This window comes from Argopecten irradians, chromosome 5, assembly GCF_041381155.1.
Source record: "Argopecten irradians isolate NY chromosome 5, Ai_NY, whole genome shotgun sequence".
Lineage (NCBI taxonomy): Eukaryota > Metazoa > Mollusca > Bivalvia > Pectinida > Pectinidae > Argopecten > Argopecten irradians.
This window is the reverse complement of record NC_091138.1, coordinates 39,423,865-39,436,575: the sequence shown is the minus strand read 5'-3', so window position 1 is coordinate 39,436,575 and position 12,711 is coordinate 39,423,865. Positions and strand designations below refer to the sequence as shown.

General features: G+C 34.2%; 1 protein-coding gene across 1 annotated transcript in view; it reads left to right on the top strand.

Annotated features, from left to right (window-relative positions):
• Positions 1–203: 203 nt before the first annotated feature.
• The window catches only part of LOC138323806 (glutamate receptor ionotropic, NMDA 2A-like), a 71,245-nt gene continuing 58,737 nt past the window's right edge, over positions 204–12,711 (top strand). Inside the window, exon 1 of the mRNA XM_069268658.1 lies at positions 204–480. The gene's annotated coding sequence lies outside the window, so the exon portion shown is untranslated. The remainder of the gene's footprint in view (positions 481–12,711) is intronic.

Sequence of the window (12,711 nt, the reverse complement as noted above, 5' to 3'; positions counted from 1 at the left end):
AACTCTTGACTGTGAAAACATACTTTCTGTTAATTATTTTCCCTGGACGTTCTGTTTATACAAAATAAGATATATCACTATGCGAACTATGTTTCCTATAAATCGTAGTTTGGCAACGTCGATGTTATGATACCTATAATACAGTACAGTAGTGTTTATTACCGTGTGTAAGTACAGCGTAGGGACAGACTAACCGCCGAGTCGACAACCGGTAACAGCGTTCAGCGCGTGCGGATCTCATCCTAGCGAAGGGCTATAAGCTCTCTGTTCGCCACACAGCGCGTGTGACCAAGACGGTACCCTGTGTCTTACTGAGCCTCACAACCAATGTATCGATCTCGAGGCTTTAAAGAAATTAGTCGATCAACAGTTGTGTAAAAGTCCTTGGATTACGTAACAATTCATTTCTGGTCAAGAATGTGCGTACTGGACGGACAATTGTCAACAGATTAAACAAAGCCTTCAACGACATTACACCAGGTAGGATAAAACTATAATAACATTTTATCTAAATCATTTTCAATTTTATGTATCTTAAATATTTTTTTTATTATCTGGGCTTTTTTCGTAAAATAAAAAAAAGTCTTTATTAGCTCGACAATAATGATTAGTGAGTGTAGGGGAGAATTTAATGATGACAATTGATTAGATTTTGCTGAATTGGCCAATTTTTATCCGCTAGCATCTCGTCGTTAGATTTGTTTATCCTAACTGGTGCGTTGATCTAATAGTTGTGTTGTAATTTACGAATCATACCAGTCTGTTGAGAACAATTCCAAAGATTTGTTTTGTTAATTTGTAGTCGTGATCGAACGTGTTTGCTTGTAATTAAATAGTCGATACAAATTTCCTTAATGTTCCGTCGTTGGAGGTGAAAATGATATGCATACAATAATAGTTTCAGAAAACAGCTATTAGATGTTTTTAAAGAATTGGCATGTAACAACAAACTCTATGTAAATTTTATCGTGGCTTTGCTAATAGAAAACATTGCTTTTGATAATAACTATTATCGCTGGCTTCATTCTAGTATTGTTGAACACATTTTCCTGCAAATTGCAAAACCTAGACTTGATTTGCTGTCTTGGAATGGTCCCAGAATCATGTTGATGCATGTAAACATTTTTAGGAGTAAACGCAAGGAACAATATGTATGCATTATACACACATGATACCTTGCTTGATATGGCATCTTGCCTCACTTCTGTCCCCTAAAGTAACATACCAGATCTTTGATTAAAACAATGGGTCTTTTTTCACTTTAATGCTCACACTGAGCGAAAGTATACTTTAAAACGTTCAACGTGACTACCACTTAACGATACTATGCATATTGTACTAATAAAATAGCAGGTCACTTGCAATAGCATACGTTTTATTGCATATGAAGTTTTCAACATCAAATAAATTATGCAAATCAACGTTAAATAACTTTTTCCGGAGTTTTTAACATCAATAGTAGACATAGTAGTATGCACATGATACAAAAATAAACTTTGGAAATATTTATAAATGTCAACGTGATTCAACAGTTATTTATGCATGAGAATGTCTGCAATGTACACCGAACGTTTTCTATTGTCAAGGTATTTGTAAAAATAGGCTACATTGTCAAAATATAGACAATGGCTTTAATGCTATGAAATGTTGAAGTGTATATTGTACATTGTGATGCATTCTTTAACACGTATAGCTATTACGCAAATCACAAATGCATAGAAACATAAGTCGAGAGATGACATCTTTATGTACATGCCGTAGAACGTATCTGAGATGTACGACCAGAATCTGTGCCAAAACATTGAGAAATTTCAAATATCTGGGGAGTCCTCTTCCTTCCCTCATTATACATCATCTCTCATGTGTATAACTTCATATGGTATGATTAACGGAACCAGCGAATAGACAAAATTGAACTAGATTTTACGGAGCAGTTATGCATATATAAAACATGTATGTTAATACAGTGGTTCTCGCCACACTGGCCGTGCAGTACACACGTTCGATTTTACAAGGTGTCCTGTGATTGATGTCAATATGTTCTCACGGGACACTATGTCTTGTTGCTTGTTACAAACTACAGTAAGACATACTTCAGTCCATGGCTATGGTTATCTAGGACAGTATCTAAGGAACGGTGACCTTCTCTCAAGGTCAAACGTCACCAGTAATGCCGTGATTTTACCCTCGCCGTTTCATTCATTAGAGAATAACACGAGTTGGTTATGAAACTCTAATTATTTGATCTGTTGGATTGATCTTCGATTGATAAATAAGGTGATATTACGCAGTAGGGCATTGATAGATCTAAATTTGACGTAACACCTGGTTTATTACCGACTGAAATCACTCGGCTGTGTCCATTCTGCACGTGAGAAAGAGCGCCAGACGCACGTGGTGTGATGCAGATAACGAGCATTCTGGCGCCAAAATCTCTGTAAATCTCCAATGTATTTACTAAAGTTGAGTAATCTCATTTGTTACAAAACAGATGTCTATTGATTTGTAACAAAGTGTATGATTTGAAATTTTATGTTTAATTTAGATAATAATTACCATAAACATGGTCCATGGTTCATGGTTCTCGACGTCATTCTTACGTACTTGCCTTCTGTTGATAAGTTTTCCTGTTGGATTACACTAACATGTCGATGGTTCGTATCAAATATCAATTAAAGTAGATGTTGGATTATAAAAGGTAATTTATATTGTAACGATTACGATTCGATTGCCTGATTGTGAAGTATACCGTACCGTGTAGGAGTAAAAGATAGGAGTTAAATAAGGCGTGAAATGTCCAATGTTTTATTGCAGTTTGATCCAGGTAGCTCAGGTTAAACACGGGCGTTTTATATGTAACAGTACAGATAATGGTTCTGATCTAATCGTTATTTTCGTTTAAAAGTTCCTTCTTTGTACTCAGCTTAAATGGAGTGGGACGACTGGTTTGCCTATTGTCAGTATAATCTGACCGGTCGGGGTGTACTGTTCGGTGTGTTTAGTTTTAATGAGATAGCAATGTAAAAGGGCACGAATTAATAGTTACACATAACGTGAATCTACAATATCACATACTTAAGAACAATTCAAAACCGAATTCTACATAGAATACAGCTAAGTTAAGAATAACTTGCATCATGCTTGAATCATCACTTATATTAATCCTTGCAAATTTTAAACCATGCTTGATATTGTATCCTGTTCTTCTAGTTATGTATTCTTCGAAATGGGGAAATAAAGATATAATAAATAAATATAATTGAGCACACATCGAATCTTTATTCTACATAGAATATGGTTACGCACAATAGAATAATGATTGAAGCTGTAATATGTCAAAATTGCCCGTTTTTTCTTGTGTTACGTTGGAATATATCTCGTAGTCCCACGTCAAGACGCGTTATATTCATTTCGTCTTTGAAGTCCAAATGGTTGTTAAAAAACAGCAGGAGCTTGAAGCCTTCTCTGTAACTCTCTCTGATTTGATATCACCCAAGAGAAAACTGTACAATGTAGAAACATATAATTGTTTACTGTTGCACATTAGACTTGACAATATATTCAATATCAATTAACATTCCCAGGAAATAAAACTTAAACATAATTTTCTAACAAATAGGAACATACATGTAATGTGAATCATAACGTCAACGTCATATTCGTAGAATTATCTTAGTGAGCAATCTGCGCCATAATGGTATGACTTTAACTATTCTTTATTTGTACTTTTATCCTATAAAATAGTTTGATACCAAAAGAATGCAATAATGATCAAAATGACAGTTTTGTCTTTATTAAAAGCCGTATGGGAGCAAAGAAATTCTAGCAATAAGTCATAGCAATAATTGTAATACTTTTTTATATAGAATTGATGGTGTGTAGAATGTCTCTGTTGACTTAAACGCAATAAACAGGTTTATCACATTTCCTCTGTTGACGTCACCTCACGTTATGTCATGATACATTTCATTTTTATTTGATTATTTCCGTCTATCCCGACTCAATTTTTCATTTTCGTTTCCTGCTCTCAATGGCTAGTATTTGAAGGAATATGAAAATAAAATACAATAATAAGGAAAAACTCAGCATATCAATCTCTCGGATCGTAAAGTACATTCCAATCCCAACATCAGGCAGTATTATTTTCAAATGAACACAAAACGGTCATCACTCAAATAAAATATATATAAACCAAAGTTCTTTCTGCATTATCGATAACGTCCTTTATATTACGTTAAAACAAATGGTTTTTGAAAACCTATGGATGAGCCGGTGGCTAATGATTCGTTGTCTCAAAGGACGGCGATAACCAGGTTAGATGCAAGCCAATATACCAGCTTCCTTTTGAGTCATAAAAAACTAGTATGAAATTTATGTTGGAAAAGCTTGACTTATTCAACATTATAATTCATCTGTAAGTGACGGGATCAAATTTGCGGTTGATAAAAACATATCCCTAACAAACTCCGACTCACAGCAAACAGGTTGAAATTTCCCTATTGAAGAGTCGCTGTTTGTAAAAAAAATATTTGTTTGATTTGTAATGAAACGTGAATGTTCTGTAATCAAATGCCTTTAACTCTAATTATCGGATTTTGCCCGCTTATCTCATTATCTCTGGTCGTGTTACAAATAACAATATGACATGTTACACCATCGTGTCTCTCGTTTATCTTATTCTCCCTCAGGACACCATTAGAATGCGCCATATTCTTAGTGTCATATTCACTGATGCTGACAAAAAAAAAAAAAACTGGCGGTCTTTCTGTTGTGTATTTTCAACCAACATTTATCGTAGGATAAAGCCCAGTGAAATCTTGTGATTAACGTATAGGGAATGGTACGCACGATCGATGGTAGAGTTGTAACAACATTCAACAGGCATTTGATAACATCGTGCCAAATCTGCAGTAGGACGAATTTGTTAGCTATTACATAACGCACAGTCATGTATAGTAAAGGTTCTGGGACACCGCAGAGTGCTCATCTAATACGATTTTGTCTTCCAGAGAAATGACTTGTATATCCCGCTTCACAAAATGTACTAGATATTTGCCAATAAAAGATTAAATCCAAACTTTAGATTCAGGCATATCGGATATTCCTACTGTCAAACCGAGTTTAGATAGAAGTTACTTAATGTACACAATTTACTAAACGACATTCGACTTAATGTACACGATTTACTAAACTAATCGACTTAAGTACACGATTCACTAACGATATTCAATTCAAATGTTCTTGTTTCGTACATATATGCATAAATAATGTTTTTGACTTCGAACAACTAGAACATTCCTCCTTATTTGTATTATCTTCAATTCGTCAAATCTAACCAAGGTTATTAACAGATTGACCATTACAGTTTGTATATATTTGCCAACAGATTTGTTGAAAGTGTGATATCCTTAAAGTGATGTGCGGGTCTCATTTTATTAGCTTGATGTCGTTATAATGTTTGAAAAAAGTATAATTAATAACTTGAATACATTAACATTAAAGTGAATAGTCGGGCAAAGAAAACCAGTCGTAATGCGTTCATTGGCCTTCCAAAAGTTCTCACACATTAATACGACGGCCAAGTTCTGCTTACGTTTCCCAGTTCTGACCATTAAAGTAAAGGAAAGTTGAAAGCATTGAAAGCGAGACTGCGTGGAAATGTAACCACGGACATAGTCAGCCGGGAGGACGTTTTAGGATTCCTATACTTTAAATTAATTTCTGCGTACGCAGACAGATTTTGGCGAGATATTTTATTTTTCTATTTCAAAAGAAATTATACTGGATACATTATTTTTACCGACTTTAGCCATCCTTGCCCGACTATTCACTTTAAGGGATCGGTTGTGCAAAACACAATGGGCTTAATCACATGATTAGTGAAATTCACTAAAATCAAGGAAGTAAAGAATGAAGTTATTAAGAATCTTATTTTTTTTAAATTCGTATTATCAGTAATTAATTCATGTTGATTTGGAAATTGTCGTTAACCTATGATTAGCCTTATCACCATTTGAACAACTGAAACTAGATATACAAGTTATTGAAACAGTTATACGTGAGTTTTACACATCATACCATCCTTGATATACATTTCGAAAAGTTACCATTCTTATTTGTTTTATCTTATATTTGTCTGTTTAAAGGAAGAGATAGTGAGAGTTGTTTCCACGTCAAATTCATAGTCACATTACATTCAAAATATTTATCTGGCAATAATAATATGTGTAAAGATTTAAACAGTGATATTTGAGTCCTATACCACCAATTTAAAATGGCTTACAATTGATTATATGATTCATGACAAAATAAAGATTTGATAAAGTTATATGTAACGTAACTGGCCGAAAATTTTGACATGCATTTTTTACTTCATTAATCTATTGAAAATCACAAGGTTTGATGAAGAAATCCATGGAATTCATTGAAACGTCTTCAGATATCTTATAAATTTCAGTTATAACACAGAAATTATGTACTGTCAAATTGTTGGTTTTTGTGCCTCATATATGTTAAGATGGAAACACATCGTCAGAAATCACTTTACGATTGTTAATAATACTGTAAAAATGTGAAATGAAATTGTAGACTATGATTTGGTTTCATGGTCTGACCGTAGGTATTCATTTCATTTCACTATAAATGTTTGTGCAATGATTGTGGCAGTATCGCCAGACATCATTTTCAGTTCTTATTTGTACATGTAAAATTAAAACCCTTGCATTGAAAGCACTGTAATTCTCAAAATATTGGTAACTTTTGGTGATGAATAACATTGAAAGCTTATCTTGATTCGTGAGCATGAAAAATATGGCTCATATAACTTTAAAATGGGTAGCTTCAATAGCTCATTGTTAAAAAGATTTACCCATTGATCATGTTACAAGTGCAAATACTTGTTCTCACATGTTGGCAATGTTTGCAATACCAGTTCGCGAAACAGGATAAATTATATATTTCGACATATTTCTTTCGTTTACAGGAAGCACTTACGTACAAAGGTAACCATAAATGTTGGCAGTTTTAGAGAATCATTTTTCTCCGTTAATATAGATTTACCTAGGCGGACAGTTTACCCATACCACGAATGCGCGCTCCCGTGTAAATCACGTGAAGAATGTGCATAGTTGAATTACAGATGTGGTTCGTATAGTAGTGCTAATTACCCGCCTGTACACCGACACGAAATCTGGTACACTAACATGCAGAGCGGCCGTCAGTATACGCCTTCTCCGTCATCCGTCATGTAACACAGCCCCTAATTGAAAGCATCGGTAAAAACAGGAATCCAACATCATCCTAGCAACGGTTTTCTTTGTCTGGGAGCAAAGGATATCTAAACAGGTTATTAACCATGCACATCCAGGTCTGGACATATCTTATTGTATCGTCACTACATCCGCGGTATTATTCATATACTGTACTGCTATCTCTGTAATGCATTGCTTGTTATCAAAAACGTTTGGATACTCCTTTTAGATTTCAGTCACTAAAATTGAGATATATATTATTATATAGATTATGTGTGATGTACATGTACTATCAGTAAGATATATGCTGTAAGAGCGTATGTCCTTAGAGGAATTATGCCAAATACCATATAATCAAAATATACATACTGCTTCCTTCAGATAGAGTTTAAAAGCAAATTAATTTCTACTGTGGCATTAGTCAACATTATACAGCATGGTTTTTTTTACCAAATAAAGGAACGATTTACAAGCAAACCTTACTTTACTTTAGTTATGTTTCAAAATGTTTCATTCTTTTATTATTCATAAATCTTCGCCATTAATAAAACCTTTACCGCAAGACCTTTTCTAGCATTATAGGTTAAATTATTCTTATTTAAATGATTTTATTAGCGGTATACAACTCGAGCTCTTTGATGATACTAAAGAATTTTTTCAACTATTTCTAATGCTGTTTGATTTTGTTGCCTCAATTTGCATCTTTGTTGCACATGCAAAAAAAAATAAATAAATAAATAAATAAAACAAACAAACAAACAAAAAAGAAGGCCCACGTACATGGCGTTTTCGAGTCTTTCGGAAAATGATTTAACACCATGACATCTGACTTAAATGACTTAGACCAGTGCCGACTGTTGTATTTACAGCCCGAACATAGCATCGCTTATTATTGCCTCAGTGAATTTAAAATCAAGGTAGGGTAAGAATAATTTTCTATGTAGTGTACAATGGCGAAAATAGTAAATTCTTAATTGGTTCAATTTTGGGCGGTGGAGATTCAACAATTCACAGTTGTAGCATGTGTGGGTTAGAATTATCACAGCGCCGAAATTTGACCAAACTGTGCTTGTCGCACAAACAACAGCGGCCACACCAATATACATCCAAATGTCACGCAAAATTAAGCAATTTGAATGCAATTCCTTTTTTGAATGAGGTCGTGTACTGCCGTAACAATTTCTAAATCAGCACGACGCAATATACGAATGTCTCGCGTTAACATGCAGTCGAGCTGCTGTGGTCCATTCTAGCATTATTGAAATCAACAGAATAGTGTACAATGGAAGTGTCTCGTTATAAAGTAGAAGATATTTATTTCTTCTCTCATTACCTCACGTGGTACATTTAGGGCAGGATAGCTGTTGGAAGTCAAAGGTTACGAAGAAAAAACATCGACCGGTGATGGCAGGTCCCTTCCAAAAAGGGATCCAGAGAGGAAGTACAAGTTATACATTAAAATTTAATATAAATACCAACACATGGCAGTAATTCAGGCAAGTTAGTTTCAAACCATCCAATCAGCATTATTTTAGTTCCTTTTCGATAAATTGGATTAGATTTCGGGCAGATCAGTTATTGAACTGAATAACGTTTGTAACATGAAATCTCTTTGAACGAATTTATTACGATTTGTTGATGCAAATTAAATATCTCACTTACAGTATGCATAGCATCCAAGCCCAGAAAATATCATGTTCAATTCCTGTCATTAGATGCAATGATTGTAAAAAATACCTATTAATTTTGACAGATCTCGGGTCACATTTCAATTTACCTGCGCTACATCTCTCCAATTTGTATTTGTGTGAATTCTTAAGGTTTCGAATATCCAACAATTAACCGTTGTTCAAGCGGTCAAGACAATTGTGATATTGGCAAATCATAACATGATAACTTTGAATCTGTAGAATAAAATTACATGATCAGATTTCAAATTATGTTGAAATGTTTCATAAAATCTCTGAAAAATTAATCCGAAAATCAGATCAATTTGTTGTGAAATTTTCGACGGAACACATTATGTTTCATATCTAAAGGTAGGAAGTTAGACTAAAAGTCTTCTTCTAGTCATTGTTATAATTATTTATATCGCGTTCATTCAGTGAAGTTGCTGTAACAATTGTATTCATGTTGGTTTTAGAAATTTTTCACATGGCATTGTAGGGAGATCTTCATTGGCCTTAGTTGGCCGAGCGTGTTGTAAACTATAAAATGTTTCCTCTGGTTGATTTTGCCCCCTCTATTATGTAATTATAAACTTTATAAAACTCGTTTCGAAGGTACTCGACAGGAATCGTTTGTTTTCCGTCGTTTTTCTGCCGTTGAACTTTTAAAGTTTTATTAGTGTTACAAATTTTTTTTCCTATATATGCTTATGCTGCTTTTGTTTGATCCTGCCCCGTATGCGTCAGTACGATCTCATGCATCAATACCAATAATAAGCCATCACTATCCATTTTGGTTCACAGGGGAAATAAACGATATGCGGACTAAGAATGTCCAAAATGCTGGAAAGTCTAATGTTGAAAAAACATGCAGAAGTATCCATCTCAATTTTCCTTTAGTTTCCACGATCTTTAATCAATCAAACACGTGGGAAGCCTGCGGGAAGATTACCCCGTTTTTCATATTGACATTTTCCTTGGTTCCATAAATGCCACGTTTATAGCGGAATGTTCAGGAAATTCTTTGGCACCTCAATAGGCCTAAGGAAATCGCAACCTGACCAACAGGTAAACTCTCATTACGATAATTCGTCCAGATTTAGCAGAGAGAAGCTATGATTAGACTGCACATGTGTTAATAACGTAATAGACAGTAGGAGTCGTTCGCGTGTGAAATTACAAAAGACCCAATCTGTCAACTGAGTGACACAGTAACGCATGCTTGGACGTGTTAATGCACGGTCGACACATGTCGGTTAGGCGTCATTAACACAACACTAAAACTCATTTTACAGACACTTTCTCGAGCCTAGATTTTCCTCTTCTTCATCATACACCTATTCCTTATTGTTGTTTTCGGTTGTAAGACTTATACCATTGAACTTAACTATATAACGCAAAGTTGTCTTCATTACCATTCTACAACACACGGCACCTTATCATTGGATGTTATACTTATTACCATTGCATTATAAAACAGGAAGTTGTCTTCGGATGTTAGACATATTCGTATTGCTCTATAAAACGGCAAGTAGCTTCGGTAACAAGAATTGAGACTATTGCACTAAAAAACGGCAAGTTGTCTTCAGTAATAAGGCTTAATGCCATTGCACTATAAAGCGGCAAGCTGTCTTCAGATTCATTAACATTAAACTATAAAGCGGCAAGTTGTCTTCAGTAGCAAGATTCATTAACAATGAACAACAAAACGGTCAGTCGTCTTTGGTTATAAGGCTTATTACCATTGCACTATAAAACTGACAATGGTATCCGCTACTACAAGAAGACACACACTAGTAAACAGTTTCCTAAATGATAAAAGCACATATTTTACACATCCTTAACGAACGACTAATGTGTGCAATCAAAGCCATCCTTGAGTTAGTTTAACTGTTTATAAGTTGAAGTAAATAATCAAGTAATTAGATATAAAGCCTATTGCTTTCTCTTACAAATGTTCAGCGTCCATTGGTCTTGTCATTGGCATTTCGTTGTTTGTATAACACCGGTGATATACTGTAATGTTATATGAGTCGACATGATCGGAAACTGTTAAGGCTCATTACTGCACTTGACTTTTTCGAAGGTGAAAGAGGTCAGTTCCTAAATGTTATCGACAGAAAAAGATTGCTGAATTGAAGAGATAAGATAGGCAGAAATTCCAAAAGGATGGAGAATTATATAAATGATAATTGAGATACATATATTCATATTCTTTAAAAATGATAAGATTGCAATATGCAAATAAAACAAATGCTTTAAGCCCAGAGCTGAATGAACATGCAGTAATAATTAGTAGTGTAATGTATTAAAACTTACAACTGAATATTTGTTATTATTTAGTAATTTAGTAATCTCCTTTGTTTCATTTAATTTTCTGTTTATGAATTGGCAAAAGTATTGAGATAAGCAATAGAAGTATGGATAAATCCTTTTGGTTTTTTGATAAAAAGGGGGGACAGAAGATTTTGAATTTTGTTTTTATGATTGCAAGCTTTTTTCATTTTTTTCTCATTTGCTCTCGAATCATAGTATGCAAAATCCTGGACACAATTTCGTCTTTGTTTTCATATCTTTGGATTGTAGATATGGTGCTTTGTGTGGATTTGAAAATCTGCATAGATTCACTTGAGCCTGTCCGTTCCTGTAACTCCATTCTTATCTATTATGTAATGCTAACTATGTTATTTAAGATACCAAATCTTTAGATAAGGTGATTACTAAATTCATTTGAAGAAAATTATTATCAAACATTCTATTGTGAACAGAATCAAAACATTGTCTCATAATCATCCTCGGACCTGAACCAGTATGATGCCAATATAAACCAGTGACTATACCACATTTAAGACATCAACGGGTCTAACAAAAAACCCAGATATTTGGCTATTTCTTTCATAAAGATCCCATAATATTTGTATTATTCAGCTTAAAGAATGACTTTTTTTTAAAAATCCTTGAACGGCGACTCTTTTAACCTTCAACGCAAACCAATCTTCCAAAAAATCATCGCAATGACATCGACTGCGGATGCTACCGTAACCTCCGTGAAATATGATGTTTCTAATTCTCACAAGGAAACATTTCTTTAGTCTAAATAAATCAAAAGAGTTATTTTTTCTGTTTTATTTACGAAGGTTTGTTCGGTTTCCTAGTTTTTTTTAATCTGTTTTGTTTATTTATGTTATGTCTCAAGTGTACCGCCTGGGAAAAACTGGATAGTGCAAATTGTTCTAAATACTATAGCAAATCAATACGTTGGTCGGGCGCCAGTAGAGAAGTATTACCACAAGCAAGCTGTTGTATCGCCCTACCGATACACGGGTCTGACTAGTCGTAGCTAAACTAGCATCATAAAACAATTTATTTTATTGAATCTCGGTCAAAAACCATTAGTTACCGGCTAATTACCTTAGAAACGTCCCTTGACAAGCTGCTCGGCTCAGCATTCATGTCACAAAGATAATTAGCCAATTTGATGAAAACAATACCATGTACATGTCCTAAAACATATTGGTATATTAATTGAGATGATTTTGTCGCTGTCGAGTCAATTGAAATGAATAATGCATTTGAGGATTCTTGTTAAACAGTACCCGAATGCTATTTTTAAATGTAATAGCACTAAAATTGTTATATTTAAAATAAAATGATACTAACATTGACGAGATAATTAAATATTCTTTTACCTTAATATAACATCTTAGTCTTTAGTTTTTGTGTCATCGATGTTGCCATGATATTGCCCCCCCCTATATGCCCAAAGGCTATGCTGCCCACTGCTGAATTGCTGA